A 17,706-nucleotide genomic window follows, 5' to 3' on the forward strand; every position below is an offset into this window, starting at 1 on the left:
TGTACTTTAGCCTGATCAGGCTGCAAGACCGGGAAAGAGATGTTGAGAAATAGAATGGTGTTCATTTCTAGGTGTTCATGAGTTGATTCAATTGGAATCGCTATAGAAGTCAAAGATCCATTTTAACTGGAAGGGCTGGCAGTGAATGAGTTCAGGTGCAATATACCAGTGACTTGACTGCTTTATTAAAAGGATGAACATAACTGCACGCGCAAAAATGAATATCTTCTCTTAAGGAAAGTGCATCATCAATAGTTTGGTCTTCTTTTTATGAAATGAACGCTGCAGACCAAACCAGCTGTAAGAGTTTTAACAGTCTGAATTATGAAGCTATAAATGTTTTGCTACCTGTCCGCGACCCACACAAAATGGCTCCGCAACGCACTTTTGGGTCCTGACCCGCCAGAGTTCGACATTTTGAAGTGTTCCCTTACAGCAGAATCCATTTTTTATTTGTTTTCAAAACGACCGGATCAGATTTCCGTACCTGCCCACATTTGCGGTTGCTCCACGCCTCAACTCAGCTTTGAGGCGAGCGAGTGTCAAGATGACAATTTAGGCGATTTCTTCGTATTTTGCGTTTGTCCGATCATCACCTTTGCGGTCGTAAAGGGCTACAGGAGGGTGGCAAAAGCTAGCGCCTGCAACCAGCAACCCTCCAAACCTTCGGCATACGCGCTCCCGATCATGGTTGATCGTTGATTCATCGTTTACTGGGCTGATGAAATTTTCTGGCAGCGATTCGTCGCCTCTTTCCCCTGGCGACCGGAAAGTGTTGCTGCTCCTTCCTCCTCATCAACTTCCTAACGGAGGGGCCTTCCATTTCCTCTTCTGTGACCTTCGCATCTGTCACGGGGGCTCCCCCACTGCACTTGCGGGTGTCTCGGTCGCACCTTCTGCGACGACGCTCAATTACGAGTTGTGAAAATGCAATCTCGGTGTGTGGGTTATCTCATCAAAGGTTTGAAGAGCCTATAATATCTAATCAGCGGTGAGACAAGATGACCTGGGGGCATGCTTTAAGAATATCTTTAATTGCGTTCGTTCATAGGTTGCTAATCATGCCATTTTATAGTTAAACAGTGCAAGAGAATATATTTAATCACATCTATTCATGTTTTTTTGTGCTCTTTCTGAAACTTTCAGAAAGAGCCCTGGCTCATAGGAAAGTAGAAATTCGTGTCAAGGAAGTATGTTGAAGTGATAGCATACTTTGGTAAAACGTTCATCCATTTTAAGGCTAACCTAAACATGAATTCACTCATGTGTTACCCCTAAAAATTGGCTCCGTTGTGCCCGCTGGAATTTTGGGAAAGTCAAAGTTCCACAATGTCTACTAAAAGCCATGCCCGAAAACATACAGGAAGTCTGCCATTTTGAATGGAAGTGAACGTTTTAGGATCATTTTCTTTACCTCGAGAAATTGTCCAATTGCTACCAAAAAAAAAAAAAAAAAGTCTCTTTCGCTTCGCACGTTAGGCACGTCCATCGTGATGAAGACACAAAATGTCTCAAGAACCCATGCCAGAAAAGAAACCCCGCCATTTTGCTGCAAAGCGACAATTTTCGGGTTTGAGATTTTGTCCAATTTCTTCCAAATACAAAAGTTTAGCTTATTGAGCCAGTGCCACTAAACAACATGATATTTAATAGCGATGTCTATCATTTGGAGCTCCACAAAGAAGTTTCTAGAACCCATGCCTGAAAAAAGACGTGAAGTCTGCCATTTTGGTTCCAAGCTTTTTCTTCAATTCCATGTTTCCTTCAAAGATGATGAACTTGTTCAAGAGATTTTGTGCAATTGCTCCAAAATTTGGACCATGTGTAGCAGACAGATCGTCAACTCCCCAAAATGTGGGTGGAGCATGGTAGCTGAGTTGAATGTCTATAACTCAGCTTCCCCAGCTCAGAGTGCCTTTCACTTAGCCACCTGACATTTGGTAGGCGCGTCTATCATGAGTAGACCCACAGAAAAGTCTCAACAAGTCTGTTCATAGCATTCTTTTTTTTACGTTTCCAGATGTCCTCCAAAGACGGACTGATCTAAAGATTTTGTCAGATTGCTACCAAATTTGTAAGTGCAGTGAAGTCACATGACTCGCCATAAAAACGCAAAGCTCGAATAATACAGGGTCAGATCTCGACCAATCATCTTCTGTGCAATGAACCTTTGAACTCTGTAGCGGCAACATTTATTTTACATTAGCGTGTGCGTTTTTTTAATTTTATTTTGCTGAATGAAGTCGTTTTCATCCTGTGTGACTCATTGCCGCATTCCTGTTATCACAACAGCTGTGTCATACTAGTAACGTTAGCATTAAGCCTCTGAAATGAGTGACAAAAGGGACTGGATTCATCGAAAAACCGGAGAAATCAAAAGACTAATTAAATAGGCACTGCGATATTGAATTGCTGTTACAGCGTGGTATTAATTGTGTTGCTTTGAATGTCACTATTGTCTGATTGGGCTCTGTGAACGTTTGCCGTGATAAACGTACGCGTTTCTCCGGGCATTACGTTTACACTTCATTTACGCGAAAGTTGCACAAATCTCATTAAAGTGAGAGACATTTGCCAAAGCAATCATTTACAGTGTGTCGGCGGCAGCGTGTCGTGATTCTGATTAGACTTATTATTGCAAACGCCGCATTATTAGCATTTCAATGCAAATGCTTTTTTAAAATGTATTTATTTCTTTATTTTATTTCCCCGCAGACATTAACTCTGTTGAAATATAAGCAGAATGATCTCCTATCACACGAAAGCCAATTCACGGACCAGCGGAGAGGCGCTTTAACGCAAATATTGCAATTTCTTTCATTTCTTGCTCCATTTGCTGGCACCTCAATGAGGATGGAATTGTGGCTGGAACTGCTGAGGCATAAAGTCAACATTTTTTTTTCCTTTTTTCTTCCAGCTACGACACGGACAGTGTGGCTAGTTGAGAATCTGAGCAAATGATTCCTCACGGGATATGATACTTAGTGTTATTTGTGTGAAAAAGAGGATTCACTAAATGGTAATATCAGATTTAAACCCGTTTTTTTGTCATTTCTCAACATGTTACAAACAACAAACTAAACAGGTGTGTCATCCTTACCTATCGTGATTTGCACATTTTTAGAATCAAGGTTATGTTTCTACAACCCCGATTCCAATGAAGTTGGGACGCTGTGTTAAACATAAATAAAAACAGAAGACAATGATTTGCAAATCATGCTCAACCTATATTTAATTGAATAAAATACAAAGACAAGATATTGAATGTTCAACTTGATTGTTTTTAGCAAATAATCATGAACTTAGAATTTGATGGCTGCAAAAAAGCTGGGACAGGTGACAAAAAAGAGTGAGAAAGTTGAGGAATGCTCATCAAACACGTGTTTGGAAATAACAAGATGGGGAGACGAGAACCAGTCATCTCACTTTCCACAAACGGAGTGTCCTCACATCAAACAGCCAGCCAACCAACCACTCCCTTTGAAGCCAACGACTTCCTTTTGATTTTTTTTCATCGCCTGCCCCTCCCTTGAAGATTCACGCCCCTGACCAAAGCAACAGTGTGGCGGGCGACCCACGAGAGGGAGCCCAACCACAGTGTTGCTTTTACAGAAAAACAAATCTTTGAAATGATCATCAAACGTGTGCCGTGCTGCACCCACATTAGATGGCGTCGCAATTTAGTGACACCTGCCTGTCTACTTTACACAGTGTGGGAGTTTTGTGGAGTTGTGTTCAGGCATCTTAAAATACAAACATGTCTACCAGGTTACAAAGAAAAAATATGGCTGATTAAAAGAGGGCTGTTTTGAAGAGTTTTAGTGATTAGTCATTCTTTTCTTTCTTTCTTGGGCGTAATTTGACACAAATTACTTTTTAAGACACCCAGGACCTGTTCCAATTTGTTGGACAATGGCACAACATAACTCCTTTTGGAAATGTGGAGTTACATTTGGCACTAGTCCAGTTGCTTTGGGGTTTGACTCCAGCCTTTTAAAAAGATAAACACCACCAACAATTACGTTTTTTTTTTTTTTTTTTTGGGGGGGGGGCGTTTATAATATTGCTATTGTTAAACATTGTGTAACGCAAGGTTGTAAAAAACAAAAAAAAAAAAAGGGAATACATTTGATTCCATTAGCCTTCTCACCTACATCGACTGGTTTCTTCAGGCTTTGACTCACCGGGGGGGATGCTTGGACCACCCGCTTGGCTGTACTTAACTGGAAATTTCCCCCGGTGTTCCCTCGATAGGGGCTGTATGCCGGCTGCTACCACATCTTCCCTTCCCAGGAGCATCTCAATCCTCTCTGCCGTGACATCCCCCCCCCCCCCCCCCACAAATAATATCACATTAATCACGTTTTCTTTGTGTGCCAAAAATCTATTTGAGCTTGGCCTACATACAGACTCTTTGAAGCATTCCCCCCAAAAAAGCTCACCGCAAAGATCCCGGTGGGAAATGTGACACTGTTTACAAGACTGTTCCAGATATTTTATTGAACGACTATTAATCCAATCACGACACGACACATCGGAGTACAGATGCTAGAAGGGACGAGCTGAGCCGTGGTTGCGCTTGCTTTCGTGAGGAAAATGGTTGTAACTGTCCATCACATAAGTAAAATGAGAAAATGATGGAAGGGTCCATCTGCACAGAAGTAAACGTCAAAAACGTAATTGTCAAAGAGATAAAACTAAAAAAAAAGAAATTACGTCATTTTCCACCATTGCAGATAAAACGCAAAAATGTAACCATCCGTCATCACAAAAATAAAATATAAAAAAAACGAGTCAATTCTAGCAGTCTAACATTACAGAAGTAAAATGAGAAAATGTCATCACTCTCCAGTTTGGCAGAAAATGAGCAAGCTATGACTGTGCTAAATGTCCATCACAGAAGTTCATCAAGCACACAGAAATTTGATTTCCCCAAAAATAATAATAATTGAAAAAAAATGAGAAAAGACCGTAATTGTCCATCAACCAAAGACTAAAGAAGAAAGATGACAAAAATATGGAAAAAAATGAAAAACTATCACAGAAGTAAAACGGGAAGACGTAGGTGTCCATCCACGCAGAAATAAAACAAAACAAATGAGAAACGAGAAACAATGTGTATTTTACCAAATCAATACTGAATGACTCGGCGGCAAATGACAGATGACGTTTTATTGTGAAAGATACAAAGCTTCTTTTTTTTTTTTTTCTTGCCAGGAGGTTCACAATGTTTCATTTTGTTCCTTTTCTGAGCCTGGTCTCGCTCCCAGTCAAGCAATCCGTAATTGACATTGAAATAAGAGTACGTAACGCGCCTGCATTGTGCCCCCCCCCCCCCCCCCACACCCTTCCCGTTAGATGTTTGCGCCCGCCAGGCTGCGACATTCGAATCAATCTGTCGCATTGTCTCGCCCGCTAAATGTTTTGGCGCGCCGAAGATAATAGTCGTTTTCAAGCGAGGCTCGCCGGCCTTTCCGAAACCGCCGCCGCTACGAGCGTTCCCGCCAGGCGCAGCGGGCGCTCGCTAGCTCGCTCGCTTGCTTTTCGTGCAGCCACACGCAGCCTTTCGAGACCATCAATTATTGAGGTTGCCAGTCGCCTATGCCGTAGGCCCTACGGGGACCTCTGGAGAAATCTGCATGATGAATGCAATCAGTAGGCAGTGGTGGCAAAACACCAAAAAAAAGAAATATGAAGAAATGGCTACTTCCAAAACTGTAGTTACCTGAGTTAGGGATGAATAATCAATTTCATTCACAATAATGTAGCAAAATAATCAAATCCGATTTTCTCATCATATTGATATGATAAAATCTAACACTCACGATACACTCCATTGCGATATTGCTATCAAACGCTGGTACATCGACACTGTACTGATGCGATATGCTGGTATATTTACGATAGTACAAGCGATAATGTACTGTCCAGTATGTTCCGATCTTTATACCTATTTGGCTGGTTGTGTTGATAATCACGTTTTTTTCTGACACTGGTGGTATCAATACTGTACCCGAGAAGTAAAGGTACATCACAAAAAGAATATCAAACGCCGGTGTATCGATAGTATACCCTGAAAGCGGTTGCTGTTGCTATTGATACTGTACCTTGAGAGATGATACTGCATGTTTTGAGAATGGGATTTTGTGCTAGTGGTATCAATATTGTCCTCTGAGAGATGATGCGTCAAATAATCTCTTGCTGCTGTATCGATAATTTGTCCTGAGACATAAAGCTATCTTACGTCATGATCGCGACGTGAAATGGTAGTGGTATCGATACGCTACCCTGTTGCATAACAATCCGATACACCGCTGTGCGACATCAACACTGATGCACTGCATTACTTTACTCTGACAGATAATGTGATACGACACAATATCTGATGCCGGTGTATCGATACTGTGCCCAAAGAGATATCAGTGGGATCAAAGTTTTGCAGCCCGACTTCGAATGCATCGCCACATTGCGGTCATCTGTCGTCGTCGCCGTGGTTTCCAGCCAGACATCGTGTTCCTTCTATTATGAATAAGCGTCAATGATTTAGCGTCAATAACTAGTTCAACCAATGTTTTTGTTTCTGATGTAACTTCTGATGAGTCCCGCTTTTCACTGGCGTTTTGAAGAATATGCGATAGTTGTAATGTAATCTAATAGTTGTAATGCTTACACGTATCCGACTTCACCAATCCATGTGGTCCATTGCAGGAGGCTAGTATTCAAATGATAAAACTTGCAGTCTTAAAGGGGACATCAAATATGATGAAAGTGACTTGCTAAAACGCTTATAAACAAATAGTTGTGTGTCTGTAGGCGTGCCCACACATCAGGAGTGGAATTCAACAGCCAAGTAAATCTAGCGTGAGCTGCCTGTATTCCAATGTCTGTGCGCACGCCATTCTGGATTTTGGGATGCAACAGTAGGGCTGATTTACATGCCACACCCACACTGAGTTTCTCTGCCCGTGACTTGGCAGACCCGAAGATTTATAGACTTTGTAGCGACGGCTGGACCAAAACCAAACGCTAAGCAGAGCTGCAGTGTTGCTGCGGCCACAGATTGGCTAGCGTTATCAGTGTTTGCTTGTTGTAAGTGAATGTAAGTTCGGCCTTTAGGGGCTGGTGTTTGAATTTGTTATACTTGGAGCTTCCCCTGGATGTCAAGTTAAAAAAAAAAGAAGTTAATTACTGTCTATATTAAAAGTTAAAACAATCTTGTAGCTGTTGTGTATGATCCCCCTGAATAACCCTGCACAAATGAACACTTCCCTCATAGGCTTTGCTGGTAATAATAGAATGTGACAAAGTGCGAGCCTGTCTGCTTTTTTAATGAGATGCCAGGTGACATCATTAACTCACATTATGCCTCAAACATCACCAACCAAGCAAGACACGCAACCGAAAACACCTTGGACACTTTTTTTTATTTTTTTTACAGCGTTCACGCCATGTTTGGCTAATCCCAACCGACCGGGGCTGTACATCTAAAATCATTTTGGTGTGTGTGTGGATGTGGACGAACGTATAGCGAGATGCTTCGTTTAGCTGCTCTCAGCACCTCGTCTTGAGGGAGCAGCTTGTGTAGCTGTGTGAGTGTGTGTCCGTGTGTCCGTGTGTCCTCGTCTGTTGATGGTCAACAACGTTTGTTCAGTTGTGTTCACACCGTACGGTTACAGAAGAGTACTGGCGTGGTTTGAAGTACTTGCGTAAACGCATATCGCTGTGATGCCAGAGGCTGAGCTGCAGCGCTTTTGTTTACGGACTTGACGGGCGGCTACAGCGCGAGGCAGTGACAAGCCGGTATTTCTCTGTCAATCACAACACGAATGTACCGTATGTACTGTTACACCCTTACTAACTAATTAAGAAAGATTTAGAATTGCCTGTGTTAATGGTTTAAATGGTAAATAGGTCACAAACTATGATCCTAAAGCCCTTCAATAGAATTTCAAATGCATATCACAACATGACACTTAAAAAGAAGTGGCTTGCAGATTGTTTGATTTCAAAGAACTGCACAAACGGCGAAGACTCTCCGCACCTTCCCCTAACAACCCAGGCTAATCTTAGCTCCTCCCCGACATACAAATAGCGAACCACAAACAGCGGGGGTTCACTGTATATTATTTTGGGAAGTAACACACAGTCAGCGCAGTGCGGTCAGTTATCTGTCGAATGCAATATTGTGAATTCAGCAAACAACAAAGATCATATTGTGAGAAAAAGGTCAACACTCTCACACAAGCAACGCAGTTGTCGTTGGCAAAGTTCTTGACAGCGGCGGCGCGAGGCCGCTCGGCGCTTATGTCAGCGCCCGTGTGGGGGAAAAGAAACATCAGAACGCTACGTGTGGGAAATGGCCTTTATGCACATATGCGCTTTGTTTGTCAACGTAATGAATGGCCCGTTTGGATCCATTTGACATCGTTTGTCAATCTCTCTGTGGACTCGCTTCCTTTTGAAGTCGCACGATTCCACTGAAAGTGAAACGCTCCACTTGATGTTCAACATTCGCATGTTGTTTTTTCAGGGCTTATCAGTACACACTTCATGAACACTCGCTGTGTATTCCACAGGCGACGTTTTCCAAAGTCGGATCCCTGGAAGTCGCTTCAAAGTGGCTTCTTGTTGATCGGTGAAACTGGTATTGGGGGCCGTCTCTTCTTTTTTTTTTTTTTTTTTTTTGGGGGGGGTTTAATTCTCTGAGAATCCTCAAAACAAATGAACACATTTTGTATAGTATGTAATAGTAATCCCTTGAGATTCATCCGAAACGGCTGCTTTGAACCAAAATGTCTGACTTCCTGTTCACTTTTGTTCTGTTATGATAAACTTGTCCACCCAGGTTCATGTTGATGGGTAGAACTGGTGTCAAGGGGAGGGGGGGGGGGGGGGGTGGGAGTTGTCATATTTTTTCCATTTTTTCTTTCTAAGGGGGGCTACTGAGTGACCATTTTTTGTGTGTCCCTCTTGGAATGACACGCAAAGGTGTGGCTAACGGATGTGTCTTTATTTGCCTTTCAGAGCGGTACTGGGCAGCCGTCGTCATTTTGCTGCTTCTCCTTCCCTAAAGTAAGTTCAAAAATGCGATGCTGCTATGTCACGATAACACATGTATTTGTATTGTATTTCCCCAGGTGGAACATAAGCTAATTTCCTCGTGCTCTAGCGGCAGGGTTACTCACAATTGCAGCTCAGCCTCTGGCTAGCGGATGTCAATAGCAAAGACCATTGGTGTTTTTATACCATCAAAATTGTGACTGTCCAAACTTTTACCGTTGGACTTGTTGGTGTCGTACATTTCCCCAAATGTCTTCCGAACGTCTGAGATTAAATCAGAAATATTTTAAGAAAACATGAAAAAGAAGGTTTTGACTTGCTCATAAAAACAGAAATGCAATCTAAATGAATTACAAGTGAATGAATTCTATATTTTGTGAAAATTGTAATGAATGGAAAATGTCATGAAATTTCACTAAATATTTTTGAAACTCTAGATGAAAAAAGGGACAGTGTAAAACAACAATTTTTCCACATTTTTTGAAAAGAGTCGTGTGGGGGAAAATGTTTGGCTCATAATATTCAGGAAACATCTCGACTTGACCTATAAACTGTCTTAAAAGTAGTCGATTTATTTTTTGAAAAGTATTTGTCAAAATCCAATTCTTTTTCAGTTGTGTCGAAAGAAAAATCTTAAACATTTTGCAAAATTAAATAACTAATAAAAACTGATAAATATAGTTTTTCAAAACATTCAAAATAAGTAAAAGGTTCCAAATTTGCAGTATTTTCCACACTTTTTTTTTTGAACTATAGCCATGACTTCAATCCAGAAAAAAATCTTATCGCAGAGCAACATGGCTTTGTTACTATTTGCTCTTCTTTTCATATGAAGACTGTTACTTGTCTTTTGAGGCGCACGTCAGCAGCCGCCAGAAGCTTCGCTTAACCTGGACGCACTTGTCCAACCTTAGCGCTATAGCGCTAACACACGCACGCACACGCGGACGAATGTCTTTCACGTATTCAAACGCAGATGCAGGTACGATGGCGGAGGCCTTCGTGGGCGGCTCTCCAAAATAGGCCAACGGAACACGCCGTTCTTCTCTTTCTTCTCACATTCATCTCGTGCGAATCAGTCAGCGCACATTTCGAGACGGCGTAAAAAAACGTATGACTTTTTGGCTGCTCGACGTTACTGTATGTGACGCTGCGCCGTCGCCACGGCGATGGCGGCATCGTCTCGATAACGATTGCCACCAATTAGCGTCGGGCTGTCTTTTCGTGAACGGCGGACTGCGCTCCGGAGTTGCGGGATGCCAATCAAAGCGGCTCCTCTCGTTCCCTTTAAATGTGGCGAACTCACCGTGTCGCACGGAGACATCTCTGTACTGAAGAAAAAATAAAAATCAACACTGCATAACTTAAAAAAAATGGAAGTAATCCATCACATGTCCAACCCCAATTGCAATGAAGTTGGGATGTTGTGTTAAACATAAATAAAGACAGAATACAATGATTTGTAAACCATGTTCAACCTGTGTTTAATTGAATACACTACAAACGGAACTGACAGCCGAACTGTATTTGCTGACATTGGTTTTCGGAAGTGTTCCTGAGCCCGCGCGGTGATATCCTTTCCACGTCGATGTCGGTTTTTGATGCAGTGCCGCCCGAGGGATCGAAGGTCGCGGGCATTCAATGTCGCTTTTCGGCCTTGCCGCTTACATGCGGTGATTTCTCCAGATTCTCGGAACCTTTTGACGTAGATGACGAAATCCCTCAATTCCTTGCACTTGTACGTTGAGGAACATTGTCCTTAAAGTGTTGGACTATTTTCTCACGCACTTGTTCACAAAGAGGTGAACCTCGGCCCATCTTTGCTTGTGAATGACTGAGCAATTGAAGGAAGCAATCACGGCGCCCACCTGTTCCCAATGAGCCTGTTCCAAACAGGTGTTGGGTGAGCATTGCTCAACTGTCCCAGCTTTTTGCAGCCATCAAATTCTAAGTTCATGATTATTTGCTCAAAACAAGAATCAGTTTGAACAGGAAATATCTTGTCTTTGTAGTGTATTCAATGAAATATCGGTTGAACAGTCATTGTATTCTGTTTTTATTTATGTTTAACACAATATCCCAACTTCATCGGAATTGGGGTTGTAATATTTTAGCTTTGAGTCAAGGAAAGTGCATTTTTCCTCTCTCTCTCTCTCTCTCTCTCTCTCTCAAAATGTATGACAAATGCTGAACAATCTCATTTGGCAGCACTGCGCTCTCGCGGAGCTACAAAGGTTCGATTACGCCAGCCCGGTAATGGCGACCCGGGGACACAATTCCCGAAGCCTCTTCAAGTCGTTCTGTTCATGTCACCACACACACCCAACAACATGAAACGTGCAGGTCGGTGCTGCCTACTGGCCTCATTGAGCGCTGTTATTCACCAACGCATGTGTTCATTATCACGACTACTTCTGGAACATGTACCAGAGGTGTTTGATACTTTTTTTTTTTTTTTTTTTATCAGCGACAGTCGACGGAATCAATCAAACAAACGGCGAATACGCTGCCCGAGGTTTACGAGGCGCTAGTAAAAGCCGTTGGCCGCGGGGAAGAAGGGCCGAAAGTGTGCGCTCGTTGACAGTATACCAGCCTGCAGTCACTTGCGCGATGATATATTTCCACAGTAAATTTGCAAATGGAGAAACGTGATGGAAAAAACACATCTCTCACTTTTGAGGAGGGGGGAGCTGTCGTCAACACGCTGAGTTGGGAAGAGTTTCAGGTGAAAGCTTCTTCAGTCTTCCTGCTGCGTTGCTTCCCAGAGTTTTCGTGACAAAATCATTCGACGAGCGATCAAAAGCGTTGGCCGCCGCAGTCGAGTCCATCGGTCGGGTTACGGTTAAAACAAAAACATTCTGAGGAAGTGCGATCGCTGCGGCGGCACGGTGGACGACCGGTTAGAGCGTCAGCCTCACAGTTCTGAGGACCCGCGTTCAATCCCCGGCCCCGCCTGTGTGGAGTTTGCATGTCTCTGCTCATTTCCATCCATTAGAATTGACAAAAAGTAGGAGGAGTCCCTGATCCCGACCAAAAAGGCTTCTTCAAAGCAAAATGGCTGACTTCCTGTTCAATTTTGGGCATGTGTCCTTGAAGCTTTTTCATGCTTCGTGTTATCACGGACACGTCCCACCCAATTTCCCATTTCCGGTATTGTCGACATTGACAAGATTCGGACGCCGTGTTCTACTTTTGACCACGTCGACCTTGTTTATCGGTCTGCGAGTCTCTCCGTTAATGCACCAACGACAAAGTGCTCTAAATGGCCGGCCGGTGTGAGAGCCACTGACGAGAGTTCCCAGCAGTAAGTTAGGAGTGAACGTGCGAGGGGGGAGAAGCGATCGATCTTATTGATCGGACACGGTGGAATTACGGCTCGTGTTCTTCTCCTTTTTTTCCCCCCTACCTCTCGCTCTCGACTCTTAAACAGCGACTCCCCCTCACCAATGACTCAGTTACTGCTGTTGCCGGTTGCGTGATAAAGTGCTGCACGCGTTTTGCTGGTGTAGAGACGATCGTATCGTCACATTAGACTTTGAAAACGTTGTTTTGCCTCAACAACACAAGTGGAAACAAAGTCCAAACAGAAACATTCTTAAATGTTGTAGAAAAACTTCCAATAGCGCAATTTGGCAAAAGAAATGATGTATTTAGCCGCATAAAGATTCAAAATAGCAGTGAAAACACAAGGGTGGCACTGAACAAATACAAATTTGAATTTGCTGGTCTCCTTCCGCTTATACAAAGAATATAAAAGATTTATATAAAAAAAAAAAGAACAATTTCAATGATTAAAGATATGGAAACAATATAATGTGTCACGATGCAGGCATTCTACTTCAGGTATAGAAGGTTACAAAAAGTTGCATTGAAGCAGAAAAATGATAGATTTTGTCCCAAAGAAGCTTTGTAGTGTCAGATTTCTTTTTTTTTTTTTTTCAAGAAAGGGAGAGTTTGCCACACAAATGCAAACGAAATACACCTCATGAGGCTATGCAAGTTGTTTTACCCCCAAAACACACAAGGGCAACAATCCCCACAGGCTCACTCCAAAATCTGGGGGAAAGTCTTCCAACAATGCTATTTTTGTACAAAATGGAAATGTTTGTATACAAAATGCAGTGCTTGACCACACAAAAGCTGTTTTTAAGGCACAACAATGCTCGACTTTGTTCCAAAATTGCTATATAGTGCCACAAAAATTCTATTTTGTGCCAGAAACGCGGTAGTTTTCCAGAGACGATGTTTTACCGTGACAGCAATGTATTTTGCTCACAAAAAAAGTCATGTTAGGCTGTAAACACATTTGTTTTCTCTAAAACCACAAAAAAAAAGTGATCAATTTGGTCCACAAAGTGGTAATTTGGCATGGAAATACAGTATTTTACTGTTACAACATATTTTGCTCGCAAAAAGACTAGTTTGTGCTGTATAAAATTTTTTGCCTCAAAAACACAAAAGGATAGAAATCTTCAAAAACTCACTCCAAAATCTTGTAAAAAGTCTTAACACAATGTCATTTGGTGCACAGATGCTACATTAGGCCACAAAGTGAAACATTTATTTGCAAAAAGCGGTGGTAGAAAAAAAACTATTCCTATTTTCAGCAAAAAAAAAAAAAAATGCCACATTTTGTCGCAGAATCATCCCAAACATGAAATAGAGTGCGATGATTTGCCCCCTTCTCAAACACAGCTTTTCAGACAAAGAACATCATACCAACAGTCAAACATGATGCTGGGATTGTGATGGTCTGGGGCTGCTTTGATCCTTCAGGATCCGGACGGATTCATGCAACCATGAATTCTGCTCTCTACTTGAAAATCCTGAAGGAGAATGTTCAGCCATCAGTTTTGTGACCTCAAGGTTCTGCAGCAATCCAAAACACACCCGCAAGTCAACTTCTGAATGGCTTCAAAAGAAATTCCAGACTGGAATCTGATTGAATTGCTGTGGCGTGATTTGAAAAAAGACTTTCATGCTTGAAAACCCGCCAGTGTTGCTGAATTGAAACAGTTCTGCGAGGAAGAGTGGCTCAAAATATCTCCACAGAGATGTGACAGACTCATTGCCACTTGTAGAAAACGCTTGAATTCAGTTGTTGATTGTGAGGGCGGCTCAACCAATTAGGCTTAGGGGGCCAATACTTTCTCACATAGGCCAGGTAGCTTTGAATCGTTTTTTTTCCCCCCCCCCCTTTAATAAATAAAAATCACCATTTAAAAACTGCATTATATTACATTCGTTTGATGATGTTAAACAAAGTGGGGAATATGCCAAAAACAAAAGTTTTTCATGGCTGTATCTGGCCAAGAAAGTAATCGTTTACCACGCAAATGTCATATTTTGCTCTGAAAGCACCATTTGCTCACAAAAAGGCAACGGGCGGTGTGGCCATTAGTAATCTGCGACATTCTCTTTCTTCTTTTCATCGTTTCCCCATGAGCTCGCTCTTGTCGCTCAACACGTATTCCCGCCACGGAACTCAGCAGAGTTGGACAGCTTGGATTGGAATGTCTGACAATTGACTGACATGCAAGAGAGGCAGGGAAATGATCAGAAGGAATAATTCCAATAGTTCCGACGACGGCGGAGGGTGCTATTGCTTCGGGGGAGCAGTGGTTGTCTCGTGATGGGCAAACTGCAATTCACCCTGAAACCTGATGTATTGCTTGTATGTTGACTTATAATAAAGATGTAGCAAAATGACCAAGAAAAGGCAAAACGGTTCATCCTTTGACGAGGAAAGTGGGAAACTGCCACTGAAATGCATATTTTGCTATTATAACGCTTTTTCCTCAAAAATCCCCGCAAAAAACAATTCTCAAATCTTTTCGTCTTCGAACAATGCTAGAAGTCTTTTCAGCAACAAAAAGTGCCATAGCTTTTGTACAAAATGCAAAAGTTCACCATAAAACCGTATTGTGCTCCAAAAATACTAGAAATTGTCACAAAAGTCATGTAATTGGAAAGCAAAGAGGTAGTTGCAATATTTTACAGTTAAAACATGACATTTTTGGCCACCAAAAGGCCACGTTAGGTTCTAAACATTTTGTTTGGCCTTAAAAACACAAACGGACAAACATTCCCACAGACACACCTCCAACACTGCCTCAAAACTACTACTACTACTACTAATAATAATAATAATATCAAGAGCGTTTATATGTACAGTATATCTCTTCTACTTCAAGCAACGAATATTTGACCACAAACGGTGGCGCAACACATGTAGACAGAGCGTACAGCATTAATCACAGGCACATAGTCTTTAGGGTTTGTGAAAAATGACTCAAATTTACCGCAGCTTACCGAGTTAGTTGTTAAACTTTGCTTCGCGTGTGTGTCTCTGTCTGTGTTATACTGCTCCCAGGTATCCAAGGTGCGCTCACACGAAGGAGCAGCACAATGACTTGAATTGGAGCTAAAAAAAATGTTTGAGTTGCATCCTACTTAACTATGTGATTATTGTATGGTTTCATAATATTGTAGAGTGGTACGTTTTGTGTTAATGTAATGTTATTCATTCAACCAACCAACCAACCAACTTTGAAAGGCAACAACTCATCAAAATTCCGACATCAGGAACTTCAAGGTACTGACTGCTGTTGTCAATTTAAATGTTTTTTTCTTTTCTTAACCAATGGCCCAAAATCACTCTTAATTGCGACAAAAACACTGCCTGACTGAATTAAGTTTCTTTCTTTGCCGGAACGGCGTGATCGGATCGACTGCGGTGACAATCGGCGGCTTTTTAAACGAGACGTAAGAGCTTCCCAGATATCTGGGCTCTCAGAAGCCATCGCTCTGTGTCTCATTTCCCGGCGTATCGATGTCCTTAAGTGAGCTTCCCCGAGCGGCCGCAGGGGCGGGATCCTTTCGTATGGATCGCTGTCGGCGTGTTGGAGCGCAGCCGATGGGCAGAGCTCAACATTAGCGCGGACTGTTGGCCTGGGTAGACAGGAAGACGTATTTTCATCATAAAAATAATGCAATTTTTCCAAAACATGCTGTATATTTGGCCCCAAAAGTGCAATGTTTGCGTGTGAATAAGCAACAGTCAACTGCAAAACATTTGGGCCCCGAACAAAAAATGTTTTTAAAAGCTCCGCTTTGTCCCAAGAAGGCTACATGTTGTCACACAAGTGGTAACTTTGACCCCAAAAGTCTACTATTTGATAGAAATAAATAAAGTTGCCTATTTGTGCATGAACATGTAATAGTAACAAACACAATTGACAATAAAGTTCCGCAAATACACAAATACAGAAATATTTTTGCGATTCAAAATGATGTTAAGCCGCAAAGTTTGCCATTTGCGTGCAACAGTTGAACACTATTTTGAAATTAGACTCTGTCCCGATCATGCTACACATTGTCATCAAAATTCATTATTGATTACAAAAGTTCAACATTTGTCTGAAAAAATTGATATAATTGAACACAACAGTTATTTGTTGGGCATAAAAACATATATATGCTCTATTGGCCACAAACGCGTGCTTGAAAATACAATTGTTGATCTGAAAAGGTGAAGTATTTTGAGCACCCCCCAAAATATTTGTTTTTATTTGGTGCACAAAAATTCTACACTTTGACCCCAAAACAAGAAGAACATAATACCAATAGTGATGTTTGGATTTTCTCGTCTTTTCTTGGTGCTAAAAAAAAAAATAAAGATAAGAGTAAAAAAGTTCCACAAATATGAATAAATGTAACACTGAAAAATATTTACCATTGCTTTCAAATGTATCAAGCAGGAAATAAAAATGTAAATTCAGTACGTGAGGTTCACACTGTAAGGGTTGAACACTTTACCTTCATGCTCAGCTTGTGGAAGAAAAAAAAATACATGTAATGGAAAGCTAAGCAAAAACCCTTTTCGCCTTTCCTAAACACGGTGCGACCCCTGATTCATTCAACAGCCTTTGCTAGAAAAAGCTTCGGTTGAGTGTGTTTTTGGTTTGCTCGTTGACCATGGAACGTCCCTGCACCGCTGACACAAGAAACCTCACCATCTGGTAACACACTTTGCATGTTTTTACATTTTGTTTTGAGGCTACCATTTTGTGGTCATTTTAAACATTGACGGGAAATCAAAAATGAATCCACTGCGGTACAATAAACTCCAATCAACCAGCAGTCGTGAAGTTGGAACGTACATGGAACTGTGTGTGTGTGTGTGTGTGTGTGTGTGTGTGTGTCCAGCATGTGCTAATGTGGGCTTGGTCTTTCTTTTCCTGTTTTTCTGCCGTGAGGTCAGAGCACCCTTTGGAATATGATTTCATTAAGATGAAAGCACGTCAGAAGCCAATGAATCATCCTAACGACGCATCATCGCTACTGTGCTGTGGGAACACACACACAAAAAAATCAAATGAATTGAATAAATGGGGGGAAAGGAACAGCGGCGAGAGTCGGGAAAAAAAATCCACTCAGTATTAAGCTCATAAAACTTTTCTCTCAGCGGCCTCCCAAGAGGAGCGCTAGCTTCCGCTCTCATAAATGAAGGACCTTCTTAACTTGCAAAAATGCAAATTAAACTGTTATATATCACATATTTACAAATACCCTTAACCACCTCATACCACGACATCATATCTAATGTTCGATAAACATCAAATTTATGTATTTATATCATATTTG

General features: G+C 41.7%; 1 protein-coding gene across 3 annotated transcripts in view; it reads left to right on the top strand.

The window, feature by feature from the left end:
• Positions 1-17,706, top strand: part of lingo2 (leucine rich repeat and Ig domain containing 2) — a 289,552-nt gene that overhangs the window by 167,489 nt on the left and 104,357 nt on the right. For all 3 annotated transcript variants that reach the window (XM_061787552.1, XM_061787551.1, XM_061787553.1), the window contains one exon: positions 9,025-9,072. The gene's annotated coding sequence lies outside the window, so the exon portion shown is untranslated. The remainder of the gene's footprint in view (positions 1-9,024; positions 9,073-17,706) is intronic.

The sequence above is a fragment of the Phyllopteryx taeniolatus genome, chromosome 10 (genome assembly GCF_024500385.1).
Source record: "Phyllopteryx taeniolatus isolate TA_2022b chromosome 10, UOR_Ptae_1.2, whole genome shotgun sequence".
Taxonomy (NCBI): Eukaryota; Metazoa; Chordata; class Actinopteri; order Syngnathiformes; family Syngnathidae; genus Phyllopteryx; species Phyllopteryx taeniolatus.